We start from the raw sequence: 26,900 nt of genomic DNA, 5'->3' as shown, positions 1-26,900 counted from the left end.
TCTCTGCTCCTCCACATGCCCAAGAACCCTACCGTTAACCCAGTATTTTGCATTCGTGTTTGTCCTTCCAAAATGGACGACCTCACACTTTTCAGGGTTAAACTCCATCTGCCACTTTTCAGCCCAGCACTGCAACCTATCCAAGTCCCTTTGCAGACGACAATAGCCCTCCTCGGTATCCACAACTCCACCAACCTTTGTATCATCTGCAAATTTACTGACCCACCCTTCGACTTCCTCATCCAAGTCGTTAATAAAAATCACAAACAGGAGAGGACCCAGAACTGATCCCTGTGGCACGCCACTGGTAACTGGGCTCCAGGCTGAGTATTTACCATCTAAGACCACTCTCTGCCTTCTATCAGTTAGCCAATTCTTAATCCAACTGGCCACATTCCCCACTATCCCATGCCTCCTGACTTTCTCCATAAGTCTACCATGGGGGACCTTATCAAATGCCTTACTAAAATCCATGTACACCACATCCACTGGTTTACCCTCATCCACTTGCTTGGTCACCTGCTCAAAGAATTCAATCAGGCTTGTGAGGCAAGACCTACCCCTCACAAAACCGTGCTGACTGTCCCGAATCAAGCAGTGTCTTTCCAGATGCTCAGAAATCCTATCCCTCAGCACCTTTTCCATCAACTTGCCTACCACCGAAGTAAGACTAACTGGCCTGTAATTCCCAGGGTTGTTCCTATTCCCTTTCTTGAACAGGGGCACAACATTTGCCACCCTCCAATCACCTGGTACCACCCCCGTCAACAGAGAAGATGAAAAGATCATTGCCAGCGGCTCTGCAATTTCATCCCTTGCTTCCCATAGCATCCTTGGATATACCCCGTCAGGCCCGGGAGACTTGTCTATCTTCAAGTTATTCAAAAACCCCAACACATCTTCCCTCCTAACGAGCACTTCCTCGAGCTTACCAGTCTGTTTCACACCGTCCTCTTCAGTAATACACCCCTTCTCATTCGTAAATACCGAAGAGAAGTACTCATTCAAAACCTCACTTATCTCTTCCGGCTCAACACACAGTCTCCCGCTATTGTCCTTGACCGGACCTACGGTCCCCCTAGTCATCCTCATATTTCTGACATACGCGTAAAAGGCCTTGGGGTTTTCTTTTATCCTACCCGCCAAGCATTTTTCATGCCCTCTCTTAGCTCTCCTAATCCCTTTCTTCAGATCCTTCCTGGCCATCTTGTATCCCTCCAGAGCTATGCCTGTGCCCTTTTTCCTCAACCTTATATACGCATCCTTCTTCTTCCTAACAAGACTCTCAACCTCTCTTGTCAACCACGGTTCCCTCACATGACCATCCCTTCCCTGTCTGACAGGGACATGCTTATCAATGGCCCCTACTATCTGCTCCTTGAAAAAGTTCCACATTTCGACCGTGCCCTTCCCTGCCAGCATATGCTCCCAACTTATGCTCCTCAGTTCCTGCCTGACAGCATCATATCTACCCTTCCCCCAATTGTAAACCTTGCCCTGTTGCACATACCTATCCCTCTCCATTACCACAGTGAATGCTACAGAATTGTGATCACTATCTCCAAAGTGCTCGCCCACCAACAGCTCTATCACTTGCCCTGGTTCATTACCTAGTACCAAATCCAATATTGCCTCCCCTCTGGTCGGGCAGTCTACATACTGAGTCAGAAAAGCTTCCTGGACATACTGCACAAACACTACCCCATCCAAACTATTCGATCTAAAGAGTTGCCAATCAATATTTGGGAAGTTGAAATCCCCCATAATTACTACCCTGTGACTTCTGCTCCTTTCCAAAATCTGTTTCCCAATCTGCTCTTCCACCTCCCTGCTGCTATTGGGGGGCCGATAGAAAACTCCCATCAAGGTGACTGCTCCTTTCCTGTTCCTGACCTCAACCCACAGTGCCTCAGTCGGCAGATCCTCCTCGAAAATTCTTTCAGCAGTTGTTACACTATTTCTAACTAACAATGCCACCCCCCCACCTCTTTTACCACCATTCCTAATCTTATGAAAACATCTATAACCAGGTACCTCCAAGAACCATTCCTCCCCCTCACCTATCCACGTTTCAGTGATGGCCACAACATCGTAGTCCCAAGTGCCCATCCACGCCTTCAATTCACTCACCTTATTCCTGATGCTTCTTGCGTTGAAGTATACGCACTTTAACCCTTCTCCGTGCCCATCTGTCCTCTGCGACAGTGCTACCTTCCCCAATACCTCACTACACTCTTTGTCTTTCTGAGTGGACCCACTGGTCCCTGGACTACAAGTCCGGTTCCCATCCCCCTCCCTCCCCCTCCTATCTACAGAGTGGATAGTCCGAAGCTTTTTCCCAGGGTGTAAGAGTCAGTTACTAGGGGACATAGGTTTCAGGTGCGAGGGGCAAAGTTTAGAAGGAATGTGCGAGGCAATTTTTTTTTTTTTTTACACAGAGGGTGGTGAGTGCCTGGAACGTGCTGCCAGGGGAGGTGGTGGAAGCAGATACGATAGAGACGTTTAAGAGACATCTTGACAAATATATGAATAGGAAGGGAATAGAGGGATATGGGCCCCGGCAGTGCAGAAGGTGTTAGTTTAGGCAGGCATCAAGATCGGCGCAGGCTTGGAGGGCCGAATGGCCTGTTCCTGTGCTGTACTGTTCTTTGAGGACACAAAAAAACCTCCCAGAAATGTTCGGGAACCAAGGGTCTAATGAGAGGGAGGAACTGAAGGAAATCAGTATTAGTAAAAAAAAAGTGCTAGGGAAATTCATGGGGTTCAAGGCTGACAAATCCCCAGGGCCTGTTAATCTACATCACAGAGTACTGAAGGAAGTGGCCCTGGAAATAGTGGATGCATTGGTGGTCATTTTCCAAAATTCTAAAGACTATGGAGCAGTTTCTACAGATTGGAGGGTGGCAAGTGTTTAAAAACGGAGGGAGAGAAAAAACAGGGAATTATTGACCAGTTAGCCTTACATAAAGACAGGGCTAAATTGTGGCGAGTCGAAGAGACTTAGTAGTTGGCAGGAAAAAAGACAGAGGCCAACTGTGCAACAGCCCCGACAAACAAATTTCTCTGCAGCACCTGTGGAAGAGCCTGTCACTCCAGAATTGGCCTTTATAGCCACTCCAGGCGCTGCTTCACAAACCACTGACCACCTCCAGGCGCGTATCCATTGTCTCTCGAGATAAGGAGGCCCAAAAGAAAAAAGAAAAAGAAGCCTTACATCAGTAGTGGGGGAAATGCGAGAGTCTATTATTAAGGATGTGATAGCAGAACACCTGGAAGGCATAAACGGGATTGGACAAAGTCAACATGGGTTTACGAGAGCGAAATTATGCTTAACAAATCTACTGGAGTTTTTTGAAGATGTAACTAGTAGAATAGATAAGGGAGAACCAGTGGATGTGGTGTATTTGGATTTTCTGAAGGCTTTTGATAAGGTCCCACATAAGAGGTTAATGTGCAAAATTAAAGCACATGGGATCGGGGGTAATATACTGGCATGGATTGAGACTTGGTTGACAGACAGGAAACAGAGAGTAGGAATAAATAGGTCTTTTACCGGGTGGCAGGCAGTGACTAATGGGGTACCGCAGGGATCACTGTTTGGGCCCCAGCTATTCACAATATATATTAATGACTTGGGTGAGAGAACTAAATGTAACATTTCCAAGTTTGCAGACGACACAAAGCTTGGGGGGGATGTGAGCTGTGAGGAGGATGCATAGAGGCTCCAATATGATTTGGACAAGTTCGGGGGGTGGACAAATGCATCACAGATGCAGGATAATGTGAATAAATGTGAGGTTATCCACTTTGGTTGTAAAAACAGAAAGGCAGATTATCTGAATGGTGATAGATTGGGAAAGGGGGACGTGCAAGGAGACCTGGTGTCCTTGCACACAAGTCGCTGAAAGCAAGCATTCAGGTGCAGCAAGCAGTTAGGAAGGCGAATGGTATGTTGGCCTTCATTGCAAGAGGATTTGAGTACAGGAGCAAGGATGTCTTACTGCAGTTATACAGGGCCTTGGTAAGACCACATCTGGAGTACTGAGTGCAGTTTTGGTCTCCTTATCTGAGGAAGGATGTTCTCCCATGGAGGGAGTGCAAAGAAGATTTACTAGGCTGATTCCTGGGATGGCAAGATTGACGTATGAGGAGAGATTGAGTCGACTAGGCCTATATACATTAGAATTTAGAAGAATGAGAGAGGATCTCATAGAAACCTACAAAATTCTAACAGAACTAGACAGGCTAGATGGAGGGAGGATGCTCCCGATGGCTGTGGAGTCCAGAACCAAGGGTTACAGTCTCAGGATATGGGCTATGCCACTGAGAACCGAGATGAGGAGAAATTTCTTCACTCGGAGAGTGGTGAACCTGTGGAATTCTCTACCGCAGAAGGCAGTGGAGGTCAACTCATTGAACATATTCAAGAAGGAGATAGATATATTTCTTAATGTCAAAGGGATCAAGGGATGTGGGGAGAAAGCTGGAACAGAATTCGACCACGAGCCATGATCTTTTCTGAATGGCAGAGCATGCCCGAAGGGCCAGATGGTCTACTCCTGCTTATTTTCTATGTTTCTAACACATGGTCTCTGGGCTGAAATATTCTGGGCCTTGGCATGTTTATCAGCCTGCCTGTTCATAGCCGCCTGGGAGGCTTTTAGATGTTCCTGAGCCACCAGACAGGCTCTCGTGAGCCACTCTTGGAACATGGCAACGTAGGCTAACAGGGAAGGTTCATCTCTGTGTCCTAAAAGCCTCTCCTTGTTATTATAATCATGGCATCATAGAAAGTTTAAGGCACAGAAAGAGGCCACTTGGCCCAACGTGCCTGTGCCGGCCGAAAAATGATCCAGTATTTGTTCCGTAGCCCTGCAAATTACAGCACTTGAAGTGCATATCCAGACTCCTTTTGAATGAGTTGAGGGTTTCTGCCTCAACTACCATTTCAGGCAGTGAGTTCCAGACTCCCACCACCCTCTGGATGAAAAATGTTTTCCTCATCTCCCCTCTAATCTTTCTACCAATCACTTTAAATCTACGCCCCCTCCGCACTAACCTCCCTGCTAAGGTGAATAGACCCTTCACCTCCACTCTATCCAGGCCCCTCAAAGTTTTGTACATTTCAATCAGATCTCCCCTCAGTCTTCTCTGTTCCAAGGAGAACAACACCAGCCTATCCAATCTTTCCTTATCGCTGCATTTTTCCAATCCTGGCAACATCCTTGTAAATCTCCTCTGTACCTTCTCTAGTGCAATTACATCCTTGCTGTAATGAGGTGACTAGAACTGCACACAGTACTCAAGTTATGGCCTAACCAATGAGTTATACAGTTCCAGCATAACCTCCTTGCTTTTATATTCTATACCTCAGCTAATAAAGGAAAGGAATCCATATGCCTTCTTAACCACCTTATAGACCTGTCCAGCTACCTTCAGAGATCTGTGGACATTCACTCCAAGGTCCCTCACTTCCTCTACGTGTCTCAGTATTTTCCCATTAAGCGTGTATGCCTTTGCCTTGTTTAACCTCTCACCTCGTATCCATAAACTAATTCAAAGGGACTAAAGCAACAGAAGAAATCCCAGCCCTTTCTCCCAGTCATTGGGGTACTCATAGAAGTATGACCTGATCATTGTCTTTAGGGTCTGGTGGTACCTTTCCAAAGTCCTTGGTGATTGTGGGTGGTAGGCTGATGACTTTAGTTTGGTTATGCCCCGATTACCCATGATCTTTTGAAAAATACAGGACTTAAAATGCGTGTCCTGATCTAACTGGATCTCGGCAGGCATCCCATATCGGGTGAAGAATTGGGTCAGCCCCTCCACCACTACCTTGGCAGAGATAGTTCTTAAGCGGATGGCTTCTGGAAATCACATCCATAATGGTGATTTATTTTTGACAGGGACCCATCACAATCCACCCGCACTCTGCCGAATGGTTCCCCAAAAGCCGTATTGAATGGCGGGGCAGGCTCGAAGGGCTGAATGGCCTACTCCTGCTGCTATTTTTCTACATTTCTATGGGCATTTGGGGTGCAGGTTTTATTACAGGTTGGGGCTTCCCTACAACCTGGCATTGTCACAAATTTTACAGAACTCCACCACATCCTTGTGGATTTGCGGCCAGTAAAAATGTTGTCTTATGCAGGCTTGGGTTTTTTGGATACTGCCATATCCAGCCATTGGAATTTTGTGGGCTATTCTCAATATTTCTCTATGGTGCCTCGGGGTCACCACTAACTGGTGATGGGGAGGTCTCCACTTCCTCAACACCTCATTATTTAAATAGTAGCACTCTGGAACTGCCTTCAGCTTCAGTTCGGGCAGTCTGTGCTAACTTTTTTAACACTGGGTTGGCTTGCTGAGCCTTGACTGAGGAAGACCTGTTCTACACATCCTTTGGTCTCTCTAAATTCCTGAAGAAGGTTTTGGATAACCAGACAGTAGGGTCATACAGCCGCAGTGCCAGTTCAGCCTTCTCTGACAGAACTTGTTTGGCCATGGACCAGGTCACCACACAGGGAAAATGGGTACCTTCTCCTGTAACAGCTCTCAGTCTCTGACGTCGTTCAGTCTCTCTAAGGCCACGAGGGAAGCTATCACCTTCACTCCCGTCAGGTCATTATCAAGGAGCAGGTTGACCCCGTCCACAGGTAAACTAGGACCAATCCCCACGGTTACTGGTCCTGAAACAGGGTCACACTCCAGGTGCATCTGATATAAAAGTACCAGTACCATTTACTAATACGTCAGCATTCGATGCACTCTCTGGGGTAAAGAAGGGATTGGGTGGCCCCTGTATCCCTAAGTTTGACTATAGGCTTATTTGCCTCACTGGAGGGGTATTGGGCCACTTTTCCTTTGGATACAAAATCCTGGTAACTGTCAGGGATTTTGTTGAGTTCTCCCACATTCACAGCGGGTCTTGAGCACTTACCTTCCAGGAGAGCAGTGGACAGGAGTCTAGGCATGCCTGAGATTGAAAAAAAGTGAACAGTGACATCACAGGAAATCTGTAAGGTGATTGGTTGGTGAGTAACTGCTGTTAGGGAGTATCTGTAAATAGCTGAGTTAGTGCACTACTGTTAGGGTGCATGTGTAAATAGCTACAAATTAGAAAAAAACAAAATTAAAATTTATGTAACTATCTTATAATTAATTAAGGCAGACAAGCAGAAGTCAAGCTGATGAGTCTACTATTCTGTTCTATTTTAAAGCAGTAAGATTTATTACTGAGGTTATTACTACTGTTGGTAACATTTTAGTATTGGTAGGGTATATCAATAGTGGTCAGGTACATTAGTTCTGGTAAGTGGACATCACAGGGAAGCAGGTAGGCGATTGGCTGGGTGCGATTTCGAAACTACTAACAGCATGAGGGGGACAAAGATCGGCGAGAAACTGGGAGCTAGTCAGTGAGTATCTGGCGGGTATATTCTTACTTTCTTATTTTCTTTTTTCTGGTTTTTATTTTGCTCTGACATATAAGTCTATATACTAAAGAGAAGCTGAAATACCATTAGTCGGTGGTTACCCGTTTGTTCATTTTATTCATAACACATATTGTGTTAATTTTAGTGCAGTAAATAAATAATTCGAGGCATGGCAGGGCTGCTCACACCCATCAAATGCACATCCTGTGCCACGTGGGGACTCCAGGACCCTGCCTATGTCCTGGAAAACTACAGGTGCAGAAAGTGCCACCAAATGCAAAAACTCGAGTGCCGAATCTTGGAACTTGAGAAGAGCTGGAGCCACTGAGGTGCATTCACGAGGATGAGAGATATGTGGATAGCACGTTTCAGGAGGTGGTCACCTCGGAGCTGAAGAGAGTGCAGACAGAGAAAAACTGGCTGGCTACCCGACAGACAACCAGTGATTCAGTTACCAGTGTGTATTCCCTCTTGAACTGATGAAGTTGCATGTCTTCTCTCAACCAGGGTCCCATTGTTCAAGTGAAAGGTTTGAGTGGTTTGTCTCCACCAGTTTAATGTCCCAAGTAATGCCTTAATGCTAATGGGGACAGGATAAGTAGTTCACTTAGATTCTCCAGGTCATTGTTCTTGTAATTTTCCCACCATCGTGTTTAGGCTGACTGTCCTGTAATCACTCGGTCTCCCATTTTATAGAATGATGCAATGTTAGTATTCCTCCAGTCTTTTGGCACCACACGCCAGAGAGAATTGGAAAATGGATGGTCAAAGCATCTGCAATTTCTTCTCTTGCTTCCCTTAACACCCCAAGATATATTTCGTCTGGGCCTCAGGATTTATTCACTTCAAATGATGTTAAACCCCTTAATATTTCATGTCTCACAATGTTAATTTCATCTAACATTTCACACTCTTCCTCCCTGATTACAATGCTTGTATCATCCCTCTCTTTTGTGAAAACAGATGCAAAGCATTCATTGAAAACCATATCAATGTCTTCCGCCTTGACACACAGGTTACCCTTATAGTCCCTACTCTTTCTTTAGTTATTGTTTTTTTTTATGTACTTATAAAAAAATCTTTCGGTTTTCCTTGCCAATATTTTCTCATGCCCTGTCTTTGCTTTCCTAATTTCACCCCTACCCTTTTTGGGTTGCTGGATCTAGTCACACCAGCAGGGCTCCCAGCACTGGGCCGAAAGGCAAGGGGAACACCACCTCAGCCTTTCGGAGACCCCCCGGTGCAATTCAAAGGCACTCAGACACTTAAGTGCCCAACACTGTGATCCCCATCCCTTTAAGGACGGAGATCCCACCTCTAAGAGCTGCCAGCCAATCAGAGGACCAGCAGCTCAGTAGATCAGTAGCGCCACTGGGAGTGGTGGCCACAGCTGGTACTACAGGAGGCCTGGGAACAGGCTCAGTGCTGGAGACCTGGAGAGGATTGAGCCACCGAAGCCAGTCCGACAGGGGAGGAGGGGGGGGGTGGGCAATGTGTGTGTGTCGTGGGGGAGGGTGTTACAGGAGGTGGGTTGTCTGCCAGCAGAGGCCCTCCATGGGCCACAGATTGCCCACAGAGAAGGTCCCCCCAAGCCCGCAAGGAGATTGCCGTGTTTCACCTGCATGGGGGAGGCTCCCCCCACCCCCGCCTCTGGCTTAATTCCAGCAGCGGTTGGAAAAGGCCTTTAAGTGGCTAATAATAGGCTACTTAAGGGCTTCAATTGATGCCTGGGTGGGAAGGTTGTCTTCGGCCTTTCCCACCCCCAACTTAATTGCGGTGTGATGGGAAGGTGATGGTGGCCCTCCGCCCACACTGCCTCCCATCACAATTCTATGGGTTCCCTCACCTCCCTCGAGTCCACAGGATTCTTAAGGGGGAGGGGGAGCAGCCAGAGGTCGTGGTACATAGCGGTACCAATCACATAGCTAGGAAAAGGGATGAGGACCTGAAAAGCGAATATAGGGAGTGAGGTTGGAAGCTGAAAGTCAGGACGAGCAGAGTAGGATTGTTACCGGTGCCACGTGCTAGTGAGGCTAGAAACAGGGAGCGAGTGCAGCTGAACACGTGGCTACAGAACTGGTGCAGGAGGGAGGGATTCAGATATGTGGATCATTGGGATACCTTCTGGGGAAGGTGGGACCTGTACAAGAAGGACGGATTGCATCTGAACTGGAGGGGCACCAATATCCTGGGCGGGAGGTTTGCTAGAGCTCTTCGGGAGGATTTAAACTAGTTTGGCAGGGGGGTGGGAACCGGAGCTACGGATCAGTGGATGGGGTAGCTGTTGAACAGGCAGATACAGAGTGCAGAGAGTCTGTGAGGAAGGTTAGACAATTGACACGACAAAGTTGCAGCCACTATGATGGGTTGAAGTGTGTCTATTTTAACACAAGAAGTGTCAGAAATAAGGGTGATGAACTTACAGCATGGATCAGTACTTGGAGCTACGATGTTGTGGCCATTACGGAGACTTGGATATCACAGGGGCAGGAATGGATGTTAGATGTTCCGGGGTTTAGATGTTTCAAAAGGAATAGGGAGGGAGGTAAAAGAGGTGGGGGAGTGGCATTGCTAATCAGGGATAGTATCATAGCTGCAGAAAGGGAGGTCGTCGAGGAGGGTTTGTCTACTGAGTCATTATGGGTGGAAGTCAGAAACAGGAAAGGAGCAGTCACTTTGTTGGGAGTTTTCTATAGACGCCCCAATGGCAACAGAGACACCGAGGAACAGATTGGGAAGCAGATTTTGGAAAGGTGCAGAAGTAACAGGATTGTTGTCATGGGTGACATCAACTTCCCTAATATTGATTGGAACCTCCTTAGTGCAAATAGTTTGGATGGAGCAGTTTTTGTCAGGTGTGTCCAGGAAGGTTTCCTGACTCCATATGTTGATAGGCCGACTACAGGGGAGGCTATGTTGGACTTGGTGCTTGGCAATGAACCAGGCCAGGTGGCAGATCTCTCGGTGGGAGAGCATTTCGGTGATAGTGATCACGACTCCCTGACCTTTACTATAGTCATGGAGAGGGACAGGAGCAGATGGGATGGGAAAATATTTAATTGGGGAAGGGGGAATTACAATGCTATTTGGCAGGAACTGGGCAGCATAAACTGGGAACAGATGTTCTCAGGGAAATGCACGACAGAAATGTGGAGGTTGTTTCGGGAGCACTTGCTGCGACTGCTGGATAAGATTGTCCCGATGAGGCAAGGAAGGGATGGTAGGGTGAAGGAACCTTGGATGACAAGAGATGTGGAACAGCTAGTCAAGAGGAGGAAGGAAGCTTACTTAAGGTTGAGGAAGCAAGGATCAGACAGGGCTCTGGAGGGTTACAAGGTAGCCAGGAAGGAACTGAAGAATGGACTTAGGAGAGCTAGAAGGGGACATGAAAAAGTCTTGGTGGGCAGGATTAAGGAAAATCCCAAGGCGTTCTACACTTATGTGAGGAACAAGAGGATGGCCAGAGTGAGGGTAGGGCCAATCAGGGATAGTGGAGGGAACTTGTGCCTGGAGTCGGAGGAGGTAGGGGAGGTCCGAAATGAATACTTTGCTTCAGTATTCACTAGTGAGAGGGACCTGTTCATTTGTGAGGACAGCGTGGAACAGGTTGAAATGCCCGAACAGGTTGAGGTTAAGAGGGAGGATGTGCTGGAAATGTTGAATGATATGAGGACAGATAAGTCCCCGGGGCCAGACGGGATATACCCAAGGATATTACGGGAAGCGAGGGAAGAGATTGCTGCGCCTTTGGCGATGACCTTCGCGTCCTCACTGTCCACTGGAGTAGTACCAGATGATTGGAGGGTGGCAAATGTTGTTCCCCTGTTCAAAAAAGGGAATAGGGATAACCCTGGGAGTTATAGACCAGTCAGTCTTACGTCGGTAGTGGGCAAATTATTGGAGAGGATTCTGAGAGACAGGATTTATGATTACTTGGAAAAGCATGGTTTGATTAGAGACAGTCAGCATGGCTTTGTGAGGGGCAGGTCATGCCTCAAGCCTTATTGAATTCTTTGAAGACGTGACAAAACACATTGATGAAGGAAGAGCAGTGGATGTGGTGTATATGGATTTTAGCAAGGCGTTTGGTAAGGTTCCCCATGGTAGGCTCATTCAGAAAGTAAGGAGGCATAGGATACAGGGAAAGTTGGCTGTCTGGATACAGAACTGGTTGGCCCATAGAAGACACAGGGTGGTAGTAGATGGAAAGTATTCAGCCTGGAGCTCGGTGACCAGTGGTGTTCCGCAGGGATCTGTTCTGGGACCTCTGCTCTTTGTGATTTTTATAAATGACTTGGATGAGGAAGTGGAAGGCTGAGTTAGCAAGTTTGCCGATGACACAAAGGTTGCTGGAGTTGTGGATAGTGTGGAAGGCTGTTGTCGGTTGCAACGGGACATTGACAGGATGCAGAGCTGGGCTGAGAAGTGGCAGATGGAGTTCAACCTGGAAAAGTGTGAAGTGATTCATTTTGGAAGGTCGAATTTGAATGCGGAATACAGGCTTAAAGACAGGATTCTTGGTAGTGTGGAGGAACAGAGGGATCTTGGGGTCCATGTCCATAGATCGCTCAAAGTTGCCACCCAAGTTGATAGGGTTGTTAAGAAGGCGTATGGTGTGTTGGCTTTCATTAACAGGGGGATTGAGTTTAAGAGCCACGAGGTCATGCTGCAGCTGTATAAGGCCCTGGTTCGGCCACACTTGGAATATTGTGTTCAGTTCTGGTCGCCTCATTATAGGAAGGATGTGGAAGCTTTAGAGAGGGTGCAGAGGAGATTTACCAGGATGCTGTCTGGACTGGAGGGCATGTCTTACGAAGAAAGATTGAGGGAGCAAGGGCTTTTCTCATTGGAGCGAAGAAGGATGAGCTGTGACTTGATAGAGGGGTACAAGATGATGAGAGGCATAGAGTGGATAGCCAGAGACTTTTTCCCAAGGTGGAAAGGGCTATCACCAGGGGGCATAATTTTAAGGTGATTGGAGGAAGGTTTTGGGGAGATGTCAGAGGTAGGTTCTTTACACAGAGAGTGGTGGGTGCGTGGAATGCGCTGCCAGCGGTGGTAGTAGAAGCAGAGACATAAGGGACATTTAAGCGACTCTTGGATAGGTACATGGATGATAGTAGAATGAAGGGTAGGTAGTTAGTTTGATCTTAGAGTAGGTTAAAGGTTCGGCACAACATCATGGGCTGAAGGGCCTGTACTGTACTGTTCTATGTTCCTAGCTGATCTTCAGGGGGCCCATTAAATCCTGCCCTATCTCTCATAAGCTTCCCTTTTTCTTCTTTATCCTTTCCTTTAAGTCTCTTGGCATCCAGTGGCCTATGGATTTGTTAATCCCACCCTTTTTCTTTGAGGGATATAACTTGCTTTGAACCCTCACTATCTCTTCCTTGATTGCCTCTCACTGATGTAGCACTGATTTACCTTCAAGTAGCTGTTTCCAGTCCACTTTAATTAAATCAGCTGAGTAAATTAGCTTTTCCCCAGTTGACAACTTTTATTCCTGGTCTATCTTTGTCCTTTTCCATCACTACCTTAAATCTAACGATATTATGATCACTTCCACGAATGTGTTCCCCAACTGATACCTTTTTCACCTGCACAGCTTCATTCCCTACAACTAAGTCCAGAACCTCCCTTTCTTGTTGGGCTTGCAATGTATTGGTACATAAGTTCACTTGAATGCATTTTAAGTATTGTGCTCCCTCTGTGCCTTTCACACTAATTCTGTCCTATTAATATCTGGGTAGTTGAAATCCCTTACTTGGGTTAGTATGGTTAGTATGCAGGTTCAGCAAATAATTGGGAAAGCGAATAGAATGTTATCATTTATTGCAAGGGGAATCAAATACAAAAGTAGGGAAGTTATTGTTGAGACCACATCAGGAGTACTATTTACAGTATTGTTCTTATTTTAGGAAGGATGTAAATGCATTGGAAGAAGTTCAGAGAAGGTTTATTGGACTAATACCTGGAATGGGCATGAGGAAAGGTTGGACAGGCTAGGCTTGTATCCGCTGCAGGTTAGAAGAGCAAGAGGCGACTTGATTGAAACATTTAAGATCCTGAGGGGTCTTAACAGGGTGGATCTAGAACAAAAGAACAAAGTACAGCACAGGAACAGGCCATTCGGCCCGCCAAGCCTGCACTGATCTTGATGCCTGTCGAAACTAAAACCTTCTGCACTTCCGGGTCCGTATCCCTCTATTCCCATCCTATTCATGTATTTGTCAAGACGCCTCTTAAACGTCGCTATCGTAGCTGCTTCCACCACCTCCCCCGGCAGCAAGTTCCAGGCACTCACCACCCTCTGTGTAAAGAACTTGCCTCGCACATCCCCTCTAAACTTTGCCCCTCGCACCTTAAACCTATTTCCCCAAGCAACTGACTCTTCAACCCTGGGAAGTAACTTCTGACTATCCACTCTGTCCATGCCACTCATAACTTTGTAAACCTTTATCATGTCGCCTCTCCACCTCCATCGTTCCAGTGAAAACAATCTGAGTTTATCCAACCTCTCCTCATAGCTAATGCCCTCCAGACCAGGCAACATCCTAGTAAACCTCTTCTGTACCTTCTCCAAAGCCTTCACATCCTTCTGGTAGTGTGGCGACCAGAATTGCATGCAATATTCTAAGTGTGGCCTAACTAAGGTTCTGTACAGCTGCAGCATGACTTGCCAATTTTTATACTCTATGCCCCGACCGATGAAGGCTAACATGCCGTAATGCCTTCTTGACTACCTTATCCACATGCGTTGCCACTTTCAGTGACCTGTGGACCTGTACACTCAGATCTCTCTGCCTGTCAATACTCCTAAAGGTTCTGCCATTTACTGTATACTTCCCACCTGTATTAGATCTTCCAAAATGCATTACCTCACATTTGTCCGGATTAAAATCCATCTGCCATTTCTCTGCCCAAGTCTCCAACCGATCTATATCCTGCTGTATCCTCTGACAATCCTCATCACTATCCGCAACTCCACCAACCTTTGTGTCGTCCGCAGACTTACTAATCAGACCAGCTACATTTTCCTCCAAATCATTTATATATACTACAAACAGCAAAGGTCCCACCACTGATCCCTGCGGAACACCACTAGTCACATCCCTCCATTCAGAAAAGCACCCTTCCACTGCTACCCTCTGTCTTCTATGACCGAGCCAGTTCTGTATCCATCTTGCCAGCTCCCCTCTGATCCCGTGTGACTTCACCTTTTGTACCAGTCTGCCATGCGGGACCTTGTCAAAGGCTTTACTGAAGTCCATATGGACAACATCCACTGCCCTTCCTTCATCAATCATCTTTGTCACTTCCTCAAAAAACTCAATCAGGTTAGTGAGACACAACTTCCCCTTGACAAAACAATGCTGCCTCTCACTAACAAGTTCATTTGTTTCCAAATGGGAGTAAATCCTGTCCCGAAGAATCCTCTCTCATAATTTCCCTACCACTGACATAAGGCTCACTGGCCTGTAATTTCCTGGATTATCCTTGCTACCCTTCTTTAACAAAGGAACAACATTGGCTATTCTCCTGTCCTCTTGGACCTCACCTAATGAGGATGCAAAGATTTCTGTCAAGGCCCCAGCAATTTCCTCCCTTGCCTCCCTCAGTATTCTGGGGGAGATCCCATCAGGCCCTGGGGAATTACCTACCTTAATGCTTTGCAAGACGCCCAACACCTCGTCCTTTTTGATAACGATATGACCCAGACTATCTGCACACCCTTCCCGAGACTCATCATCCACCAAGTCCTCCTCTTTGGTGAATACTGATGCAAAGTACTCATTTAGTACCTCGCCCATTTCCTCCGGCTCCACGCATAGATTCCCTCCTCTGTTCTTGACTGGGCCAACCCTTTCCCTGGCTGCCCTCTTGCTCTTTTATACGTATAAAAAGCCTTGGGATTCTCCTTAATCCTGTTTGCCAATGACTTTTCATGACCCTTTTTAGCCCTCCTGACTCCTTGCTTAAGTTCCTTCCTACTTTCTTTATATTCCTCAAGGGCTTCGTCTGTTACCAGCCTTCTAGCCCTTACGAATGCTTCCTTTTTCTTTTTGACGAGGCTCACATTGTCCCTCGTTATCCAAGGTTCCCCAAACTTGCCAAACTTATCCTTCTTCCTCGCAGGAACATGCCAGTCCTGGATTCTAATCAACTGACGTTTGAAAGACTCCCACACGTCAGATGTTGATTTACCCTCAAACATCCGCCCGCAATCTAAATTCTTCAGTTCCTGCCTAGTATTGTTATAATTAGCCTTCCCCCAATTTAGAACGTTCACTCGAGGACTACTCCTATCCTTACCCACAAGTACCTTAAAACTTACGGAATTATGGTCACTGGTCCCGAAATGCTCCCCTACTGAAACTTCAACCACCTGGCTGGTCGCATTCCCCAATACCAGGTCCAGTACGGCCCCTTCCCTAGTTGGACTATCTACATATTGTTTCAAGAAGCCCTCCTGGATGCTCCTCACAAATTCTGCCCCATCCAAGCCCCTAGCACTAAGTGAGTCCCAGTCAATATCGGGGAAGTTAAAATCACCCACCACAACAACCCTGTTGCTTTTACATCTTTCCAAAATCTGTCTACATATCTGCTCCTCTTCCTCCCACTGACTGTTGGGATGCCTGTAGTAAACCCCCAACATTGTGACTGCACCCTTCCTATTCCTGAGCTCCACCCATATTGCCTTGCTGCATGAGCCCTCCGAGGTGTCCTCCCGCAGTACAGCTGTGATATTCTCCTTAATCAGTCATGCAACTCCCCCACCCCTTTTACATCCCCCTCTATCCCGCCTGAAGCTTCTAAATCCTGGAACATTTAGCTGCCAATCCTGTCCTTCCCTCAACCAAGTCTCTGTAATCGCAACAAGATCATAGTTCCAAGTACTAATCCAAGCTCTTGGTTCATCTGCCTCACCTGCTATACTTCTCGCATTGAAACAAATGCACTTCAGACCACCAATCCCGCTGTGCTCAGCAACATCTCCCTGCCTGCTCTTCCTCTTAGTCTTACTGGCCTTATTTAGTTTAGTTTTTTTAGTTTAGTTTAGAGATGCAGCACTGAAACAGGCCCTTCGGCCCACCGAGTCTGTGCCGATCATCAACCACCCATTTATACTAATCCTACACTAATCCCATATTCCTACCACATCCCCACCTGACCCTATATTTCCCTACCATCTACCTGTACTAGGGACAATTTTATAATGGCCAATTTACCCATCAACCTGCAAGTCTTTTGGCTTGTGGGAGGAAACCGGAGCACCCGGAGAAAACCCACGCAGACACAGGGAGAACTTGCAAACTCCACACAGGCAGTACCCAGAATTGAACCCCGGTCGTTGGAGCTGTGAGGCTGCGGTGCTAACCACTGCACCGCCCTCAGTTCCCCCTCAGTTATTTCACCTGCTATCCTACTGCTCTGGTTCCCACCCCCCTGACACACTAGTTTAAACCCTCCCAAGTGACGCTAGCAAACCTCACAGCCAGGATATTTGTGCCCCTCCAGTTTAAATGCAACCCGTCCTTCTTGTACAGGTCCCACCTATCCCGGAAGAGATCCCGATATCTGAAACCCTCCCTCCTGCACCAGCTGTTCAGACACTATCTACATACATAGCTGCACTATCTTCCTATTTCTAGCCTCACTGGCACGTGGCACAGGGAATAATCTTGAGATTAGAACTCTCAAGGTCCTGTCTTTTAACTTTCTACCTAACTCCCTGAACTCCCCCTGCAGGACCTTGTCACTCTTCCTGCCTATGTCGTCAGTAACAATGTGTACCACAACCTCTGGCTGTTCACCCTCACCCTTCAGAATGCCCCCTGTACGTTCAGAGAAATCCTTGACCCTGGCACCAGGGAGGCAACATATCATCCTGGAGTCTCTTTCACGTCCACAGAGTGCCTATCTGTGCCCCTGACTATAGAGTCCCCTATAACTATTGCTCTTCTGCGCTTTGCCCCTCCCTGCTCAACAACAGAGCCAGCCTTGATGCCACTGCTCTGGCTGCTGCTGTTGTTTTCCCCTGATGGGCCATCCCCCCCAACAGTATCCAAAACGGTATACTTGCTCGAGAGGGGGACAGTCACAGGAGATTCCTGCACTGACTGCCTGCCCCTTCTCGCGGTCACCTATCTATCAGCCTGCACCTTGGGTGTAACCACTTCTCTAAAACTCCTGTCTATGACACTTACTGCCACCTGCATGCTCCTAAGTGCATCCAGTTGCTGCTCCAACCAATCCATGCGGTCTGTAGGAGGTCGCTATTTAAAAATAAGGGGTCGCCCATTTAAGGCAGAGATGAGGAGAAACTTTTTCTCTCAGAAGGTCGTAAGTCTTTGGAATTCTCTTCCTCAAAAGGTTGTGGAAGCAGACTATTTGAATATTTTGCAGGCAGAGGTAGATAGATTCTTAATAAGCAAGGGGGTGAAAGGTTATCGGGGGTAGGTGGGAACGTTGAATTGAGGTGACAAACAGATCAACCATGGTTTTATTGAATGGCGGAGCAGGCTCAAGGGGTTGAGTGGCCTACTCCTGTTCCTAATTTGTATGTTCGTATGTACTGCCCTATTTTTTTTGCACTTCTCACCATATCTGTTGTTCTATCTCCCTCTGACTGGGGGTCTATAGTACACTCCCAGTAGTGTGACTTCCTTTTTTTTGTTCATCGGTTCAACCCATTTGACCTCATTTGATGATCCTTCCACCATATCATCCCTCCTCACAGCTATAATTGTTTCTTTAATCAATTTGTGACCTTCCCTCTTTTTTTTTTAATCCCCCTCTATACTGTATTTGAAAACCCCATAACCAGGAATGTTGAGATATCATTTCAGCCATGTCTCAGCAATAGCTGGAATATCACATTCTCACATATCAATCTGTGCTCTTAGCTCGTATGTCTTATTCGCTAGATTTCTTGCATTTAAATTTAGCATTGCCAAACTCCCCTGTTTCCTCTGCTTTCCAAACATACTGACTAATTTCTGCTTTCTATTTATAACTTTTTCTCCCTTCTGAATCCAATTTCAGGTTCCCATTCCTCTGCCAAGCTAGTTTAAACTCTCCACCAACAACATTAGCAACCCCCACCCAGCCCAAGCCCTTGAGGATATTGGTTCCGGTCCTATTGAGGTGCAACCGTCCAGCTTGTACAGTTCCTATTCTCCCAATGCCTCAGGAATCTAAAGTCCTCCTTCCTGTACCTTATCTCCAGCCATATATGCATTTAAATCTCCAACAATAATTAGTATCTGAAAGAATGAAACTACATACTGGGTTTAATTAATTTTCAGACCGAGGGTGGTTGTTTCTTAGTAATTAAGGCTTGCCGCACAAAGAACACTTAGAATGGGATAGACAATCCCAATTTTTTTCTAAGTGAGCTTAGTGTGTAAACTTCATGTAAGTACAGCAACTGCACACCATTCCATATATTGCAATGGTTAGAGTCTCGGCGAGACGCCATTCTCATACAGCTTTTGGAGGAGCAGGGAAGTATGCATTAAAAATAAAAAAAACTTACCTGAGCTGGGAGTCGTGGACATAATTGAGTCTGCGCAGTTAGTGAGTGTCGTCACTAATTAACGGATGGCCGAGTCGGGCTTGGGGCAAAAGTGGAGGGACTCGGGCGGTTCGTTTTCCCAACCTAAAGTAGGCCTCTAAAGCAGGGCATCTTGGAAAGCAACATTCTGATTTACTTAATAATTGCGCAAGCGCAGAAGTTGGAATTTGTGTCGACATGTTAATAACGGTGAGCACGGTTTGCCTTTCTTTTACTTTTATCGCAAAATTTGGCCCTTTTAAAATGTATATGCATTTTCCCTAAGTTTCCACAGCTGTTCCGCAAAGTTACAGCAGTTATGCGGTACATCGCCTCTGGAAATTCAGCCTCTTTGTTTTCAAAACAGCCACTAATTGCTTTTCTGACATAATAAAATATGTTTAAAATGTAGTTGATTATATATTGGACTATATTTTACCTATTTTGAAACCAACGTTACTGACCCTTGTCGCTTTTTAAAACTTCAAGTAAAGCGGCAGGTGTACACTGTTTTCGTATGTGCCATATCGTTCAAAACAAATTCTTCAGTATTCATAAATACTATTTGCCCTGCAATGATGGTGCTTTCATGCTTCTGAAGGAGATAACTGTCAATTGTACATCAATTTTATTTAATTATGTGCAGGTGGAGGGCATTAATTGGGGTCTTATTTGAGCACATATAAGGAGACACTGAAAGTGTGTGGGTTAGGAGACATATTGCTTGTAATGTTTCACTCTAAATAAATATAAGACTGTGAGAATAAAAAATACTGAAATGTTGTTTCTACAGCTTGTGGAAAATTACCAAGAAGTCATTTCTACACAACATAATGAAATCACTGAACAAGGGAACTGATAAGGGGATGTGAGTCAAGACCTTTAGACAGTACGGCAGTTAAAAATTGTGCTTATGCAGAGAAAAGAAAAACAGCAAGAGTTAGAACAAAGGATGTAGTGAATGAGTAACTGACAGCTGCAAGTTAACACACACACAGGAGGCTTGCAAAAGAATGGAGAGCCAAATAAGGTAAAACAAAAACAAGAGTCAGGGGTTAGAAAGTTAGAGTAGGGGGAGAAGTAAACAGAGGAGGAGACTGTAGCAACCAGAGGATAGGTTAGTGTCATAGTACGTTATAACCAATAATGTAAAATAAAGGCGTGGACAAATGGATTTGGATTGTATAAACATGAACTGAATATGTTGATCGGTGTGCCTGCTTGAAGGACACCCGATCTTGCAAGAACGTTAAATAAACTTACTTCTTCAGAGTTTGACTTGGTGTAAATTATTATTAAGTGGGCTACGTTTCTCACAATTGGGGGCTCGTCCGGGATCTCTTCATCATTGCCGGGACCGCGGCCGACGAGAAGACGCGTCCCGTTAATTTAAAAACGGTCTCGTTTCTCTCGTCGGTAGCGGACCCGAGTAATCGACTGAAAACGATCCTAGGGAAGTCACTCTGAACGAGTATTTAGTGCGGCAGGTACACACGTGAAGTCAGGCAACTCCGTGCACGGACCAAGGTAAGAAAAACGACTTTTAAGTATTATATTGGTGAATACTGGTAAACTGTAGGATAAGACCTTCTAAGTACTAATTGTAAAGTCCTTGAGGAGTGAATTTTACAGTCCTGCAGTATAAGACCCTTCAGCTAGGAGGTGAGTACTGTATGGGTATAAGACCCTTCAGTTAGGAGGTGAATACCGTAGGGTATCAGACCCTTCAGTTAGGAGGTGAATACTGTAGACCATGGGAAATAAATCGTCTAAAATGGAAGACGATGGGAGACAAGGAAAGTCTGCCGGCAATATCCCTCCAGAAAGTCCATTGGGACAGATGTTGGAGTATTGGGATTTAGAGTCAAAAACCAAGGAGAAAAAGACCCAAATATGATCTAAGGACAGCAAGAAGGACCACCCCTAAACCCGACGATAATGACGACGATAGAGACAGCGAGTCTCCTAAGACAATGATGCCCTTGAGAGAGGTACCAATAGGAAATAATGAAATTGGATTTGTTAGTGCACCATTAACGTCAGGAGAGGCAAGAGTGTTTAAAAAGGAAATGAAAGTCCTCGTAGAAGACCCCTTAGGATTGGCAGACCAAGTAGATCAATTTCTCGGTCCAAGTATATATACTTGGACGGAATTAATGTCCATTATGAACATATTATTTACGAGTGAAGAAAGGGGAATGATTAGACGGTCTGCAATGAAAATTTGGGAAAGAGAAAACCCTCTCGGGGTAGGGGGAAATGAACCAGCCGAACAAAAATACCCTAATCAAGACCCGCAGTGGCAGAACAATAACGTCGGCCATAGGGGCCAGATGAAAGACCTTAGAAATCTGATAGTAAAAGGCATGAGGGAATCTGTCCTGAAATCACAAAATTTGAATAAGGCCTTCGAAGTAAGACAGGAAAAGGATGAGACTCCCTCAAATTTCTTAGAGATTACGGGACACAATGAGGAAATATTCATGTTTAGATCCAGAAGACCCGGTTGCCCAAGGACTCCTTCGAGTCCATTTTGTAACAAAATCATGGCCAGACATCCAAAAGAAAATTCAAAAGATAGATGGATGGAGTGAAAAACAATTGGACGAACTGCTCAGAGAAGCGCAGAAAGTTTTCGTTAATAGAGATGAAGCCAGAGAAAAACAGTGAAGCTTAAATGAGATGGTAATTGTACAAGTGTTCCACCCTTTTATGTTGTAAACAAGTAGTTGAAGCCCCTGCAAAACTTACGCCTTTACAGAGTTACCGCAGGCCCCTCTTATGGCACAAGCAGGCGACGTATTGAGTGCGACCCCTCTGGGTGGTGAAGGCTGTTTCTAGACAAATAGAGACCATTAAAGGCACCTAGGTGGGATCAAGGGAATGATTTTTTAAAATGTTTTGAAGAATCAAAGGGGGGACTGTGAGAACAGAATTTAGATTTTAGAATTTTTAAGAACAGAATTACATGGGAACATTTAAGATGGAACAATTGATCAATCATGTATTGCTAACAAGCTAGCTTCAGTGCTGCAGGGAGGGACAGCTTATCAGAAATGACTTCATAACTTCAGGACTGCAGAGGCAACTTGGCCTTGCAGCTGGTACAGCGCGAGAGAGAGACATTATACTTCAACAGCACTCTTCTTATCACCCAGACATGACAATCCTAGGGAAAAGTTAGAATGAAAAACATACCGACCAGGCTAATACACGCCCCCTTGTTCGAGGGTGGCTCAGCCTACCCTTCTAATTAAGCAGTTGCTGAGTTTTTTATATTTGCTTTTATATTATACTGTTTAAATGTTATTTGAGTAAATAGATCCACATAATCCTAGTGAATATATATAATCATATATAAGTTGATCAGTAGAGAGAAGGTTATCATAGAATGATAAAAGGGGGGAATGTGGAAGTGAGCAGAAAGGCATGGCACTATGCTTAATGGGAAATATAGCCAAGTTAGGAATAGTAGCTTTGCTGAACTTTGATTTTAAGTGGCAGAAACCACAATGAAATAGTTAAAAGGGATGGCCAGAGTGTGTGCAAGCTGTGGCAGCCACAGCACTGTTGGTCGAAGAAAGTGGAAAATTGACCTTTGGAGGAGCCCTGGTAGTGAGTACTCCTCACCAGGTGAGAATGATACTGAGTCAGAAAGCGGGACGTTGGCTGACCGACTCAAGGATCCTAAAATACGAGGCAATCCTGTTGGAAAAAGATGACTTGACAATTGTAACAGACCCCTGTCTAAATCCAGCCACCTTCTTATGGAGAGAAGAAGGGGGATGCCAAGACATTGAGCATCAATGTTTAGATATTATAGAATACCAGACAAAGGTTAGAGAGGACTTGAGAGACATTCCCCTTCATGCAGGATATCGTTTGTTCATAGGCGGATCCTCCCGAGTAATACACGGAAAGAAACATAATGGGTACGCTATAATTGACGGGAAAGAAAATAGCGTAATTGAAGCAGACAGATTGCCCAATACCTGGTCTGCCCAAACTTGTGAACTATATGCTCTAAGTCAGGCTCTTAAAAATCTGGAAAGGAGAGAAGGAACGATATATACTGATTCCAAATATGCGTTTGGAGTGGTACATACATTTGGAAAAATCTGGCAGGAAAGGGGTCTGATAAACAGTAGAGGAAAAGAATTGGCCCATGAGGAGCTGGTAGAATAAGTCTTGAGTAACTTATTATTGCCAAAAGAAATTGCAGTGGTCCATATAAATGGGCACCAGAAAAATGAAACATTTGAAGCAAAAGGGAACCGATTGGCAGATGAAATAGCAAAGTAAGCGGCTTTGAACCCTCAGCCAATACCAATAAACATCCTAACCCCAGCTTTAATCGGACCCTCAGTAAACCCTATTTTTACAGAAGCTCAGAAAGAGGAATTAGTGAAGTGGGGGGTCAACGAGATACCTAGCGGGAAATGGATCCTACCTGATGGTAGGGAAGTAGTGAATAAACCCATCATGAGGGAAATAATGACTAATCTACACCAAGGAAGTCATTGGGGAACCCAAGCAAGGTGCGATTTGTTTTTAAGAAAATATGGGTGTAAAGGGATTTATACTATTGCCAAACAGGTTTGCGAAGGATGTTTAATTTGCAAAAAGATAACCAAACAGTCTTTGAGAAAAAGAGTGTTGGGAGGGAGACAACTGAGTCTGAGACCATTCCAAAGTATACAGGTAGATTTTACTGAATTAACCCCAGTAGGGAAACTGAAATACATTCTAGTTTTAGTAGACCATTTGACAGGGTGGGTGGAAGCTTATCCCATGACTGCAGCTACATCCGGAGGAGCTTCTAAAGTAATATTGGAACAAATAATTCCCCGATACGGAATTGTAGAAAACATAGATTCAGACCAAGGAAGTAATTTTACCTCGAAGCTATTACAAGAAATAGTTAGGGGATTGGGAATCCAATGGGACTTCCATACCCCTTGGCACCCTCCCTGTTCGGGGCGGGTGGAAAGAATGAATCAGACCTTAAAGAAACACCTGTCCAAACTGGTACTTGAAACAAGGTTACCCTGGACAAAATGTTTACCTATAACGATACTCAGAATTCGGACAGCCCCTAGAAAAGATGTGGGACTGTCCCCCTATGAAATGCTATTCGGATTACCCTATATGGGAACCAGGGGCGAGATGCCAACCTTAGAAACTAAAGATTCGTTTCTAAAGAACTATATACTGGCGTTGTCTTCCTCATTGTCATTCCTCAGGAAGCAAGGTCTGTTAGCACAGACCCCACCTCTCGAATTTGCAGTACACAAGATCCAAACAGGAGATTGGGTTCTGGTGAAATCGTGGAAAGAGACTAAACTACAACCGAACTGGGAAGGACCACACCAGACTCTCCTGACCACTGAAACAGCCATAAGAACGGCAGAAAGAGGTTGGACACACGACACAAGAATCAAGGGGCCGGTACAACCCCCCGGCCGAGGAAGGAACTTGGACAACCGAATTAACAGAAGAATCATTGAAACTAAAGCTAAAAAGACTTTGAGTAACAAACTTTTTTTATATAGCGGCGCGAGCGCGGAAATACTGTCTGTAGTATTGTGTGTCTTTTCTCTCTTTCTCTCTCTCTCTCTTTCTTTTCAAAAGTAGCCAGGAAATCAGAACCAGATTAAAATGGGTTGGATGTTTTTGTATGCAGTATTAGTCATGCCAGTAATGGGAAAAATAACAATGTGGGACGGAACTGACGGGGACAACGGTACACAGAAATCCCCAAGAGCCAGGACCCTCAGGTGGTAGAAGTAGACTTATGTTTCCTAATCCCATGTGGGGGCATACATAACCAAAGAAATTATCATGTGGAGTACCTCCATTATTATGGGGATGGACTACTAACAGGAGACCCACTCCCACCGATTATATCCATTCACCAGAGCCCCATAAAACCAGGCCCAGATTGTCCAGATAAGGAATGCAACCCTATATATTTGACAATAAAAAGAACCGAGTGGACAGAAACGACTGGTGGAATATCCATCCAACGCCATCGGAATGGCTCAATAACAGAAGAACGACAAATCAAAATTACCCACTTCCAATTAGACAACAAGGTGTTTGGAGTAACAGTTAGAGAAGGGAAAAAGAAAGGTGAATTAAAATGTTGTTTTCAGGTAACAATAGATAAGACTGGTAAACCATCTAACAAACTAAAAGGGACCTCTCATAACGATCCTAACATAGTAAAAATAATAGAGGTAAAAGACTTGAGAAAGACAATTGAGATAGAAACCGGTTACGGGGACACAAATGCCTGGGTAGAATGGATAAAATATACTGTTAAAAAGTTTGAACAAAAACAATTGCTATGCTTGTGCATCTGGTAGACCGATATCTCAAGTAGTACCTTTCCCGCTGGGGTGGGAGCGTGACCGAAAGGGCATGGAATGCATGTTAGCCCTATATCAGGATAAGACGGCTTGGGGTATTCAAACTTGCATATCCTTGTCATTAATGTTCCCTCCCCTAGAGAAAAAAGATTCAAGGACTCCCCCTTCATTTTTAGCCACCAGTGTGAATCACACATCATGCGTAAGTCGACACGGTGCAGAGCTAACCAGAAATATGGGAGAGTTGAAGTCATGCATAGAGACTGAGGACGTAACTGGAAGAGTCAGGGGAGGGAACTACTCATCATTGAATGTCCCCAGAACGGATTTATGGTGGTATTGCGGAGGAAAAATCCTGAGACAGACCCTACCCTCCCAGTGGAAGGGGACGTGCGCAATTGTTCAATTGGCAATACCATTCACCTTGGCATTTGAGAAACAAAAGATAATAACGAGGGAAAGGGGTAAAAGGGAAGCGATAGCGAACTCTTTTGACGACCAGGTGTACTTGGATTCCATAGGGGTCCCAAGAGGGGTACCTGATGAATTCAAGGCCAGAAACCAAATGACAGAATGGATAGTATCAACAGGAATACAGACATTGAGAAGGCGGCTGAAATAATGCTCAGAGGATTTGAGAGGACATATGAGACCCCTCCTCAGTATGTAGAAAACAACAAGGATTAAGTAAAAGAAAAGGGGGAATTGTGAGAATAAAAAATACTGAAATGTTGTTTCCACAGCTTGTGGAAAATTACCAAGAAGTCATTTCTACACAACATAATGAAATCACTGAACAAGGGAACTGATAAGGGGATGTGAGTCAAGACCTTTAGACAGTACGGCAGTTAAAAATTGTGCTTATGCAGAGAAAAGAAAAACAGCAAGAGTTAGAACAAAGGATGTAGTGAATGAGTAACTGACAGCTGCAAGTTAACACACACACAGGAGGCTTGCAAAAGAATGGAGAGCCAAATAAGGTAAAACAAAAACAAGAGTCAGGGGTTAGAAAGTTAGAGTAGGGGGAGAAGTAAACAGAGGAGGAGACTGTAGCAACCAGAGGATAGGTTAGTGTCATAGTACGTTATAACCAATAATGTAAAATAAAGGCGTGGACAAATGGATTTGTATTGTATAAACATGAACTGAATATGTTGATCGGTGTGCCTGCTTGAAGGACACCCGATCTTGCAAGAACGTTAAATAAACTTACTTCTTCAGAGTTTGACTTGGTGTAAATTATTATTAAGTGGGCTACGTTTCTCACAAGACTGAGTAAAGATTGGCTACAGTATCATCCTTTACCAACAGGCTTTTTGGAATATAACAATAGCATGTATCTTAATTAAAATTAATAATTAAAAAGCTTAATAATCTACCTTTTGAATATGAATGTGAAGATGAATAGTGAGTATCAAATGTTTAGTTTAGAGATACAGCACTGAAACAGGCCCTTCGGCCCACCGAGTCTGTGCCGACCATCAACCACCCATTTATACTAATCCTACACTAATCCCATATTCCTACCACATC

At 45.1% G+C, this 26,900-nt stretch overlaps 2 long non-coding RNA genes across 2 annotated transcripts in view; one reads left to right on the top strand and one right to left on the bottom strand.

Annotated features, from left to right (window-relative positions):
- The window catches only part of LOC137376344 (uncharacterized), a 50,416-nt gene extending 31,268 nt beyond the window's left edge, over positions 1-19,148 (bottom strand). The window contains exon 1 of the long non-coding RNA XR_010976186.1: positions 18,979-19,148. This is a non-coding gene — a long non-coding RNA (uncharacterized lncRNA). The remainder of the gene's footprint in view (positions 1-18,978) is intronic.
- Positions 19,149-19,216: 68 nt separating this feature from the next.
- Positions 19,217-26,589, top strand: LOC137376343 (uncharacterized). The gene is made up of 2 exons (XR_010976185.1): positions 19,217-20,523; positions 24,240-26,589. It is a non-coding gene; the product is annotated as an uncharacterized lncRNA (long non-coding RNA).
- Positions 26,590-26,900: the final 311 nt, after the last annotated feature.

This window comes from Heterodontus francisci, chromosome 13, assembly GCF_036365525.1.
Source record: "Heterodontus francisci isolate sHetFra1 chromosome 13, sHetFra1.hap1, whole genome shotgun sequence".
NCBI classification, from domain to species: domain Eukaryota; kingdom Metazoa; phylum Chordata; class Chondrichthyes; order Heterodontiformes; family Heterodontidae; genus Heterodontus; species Heterodontus francisci.
Note: the sequence above shows the minus strand (reverse complement) of the source record. Positions and strands in the feature narration are given on the sequence as shown.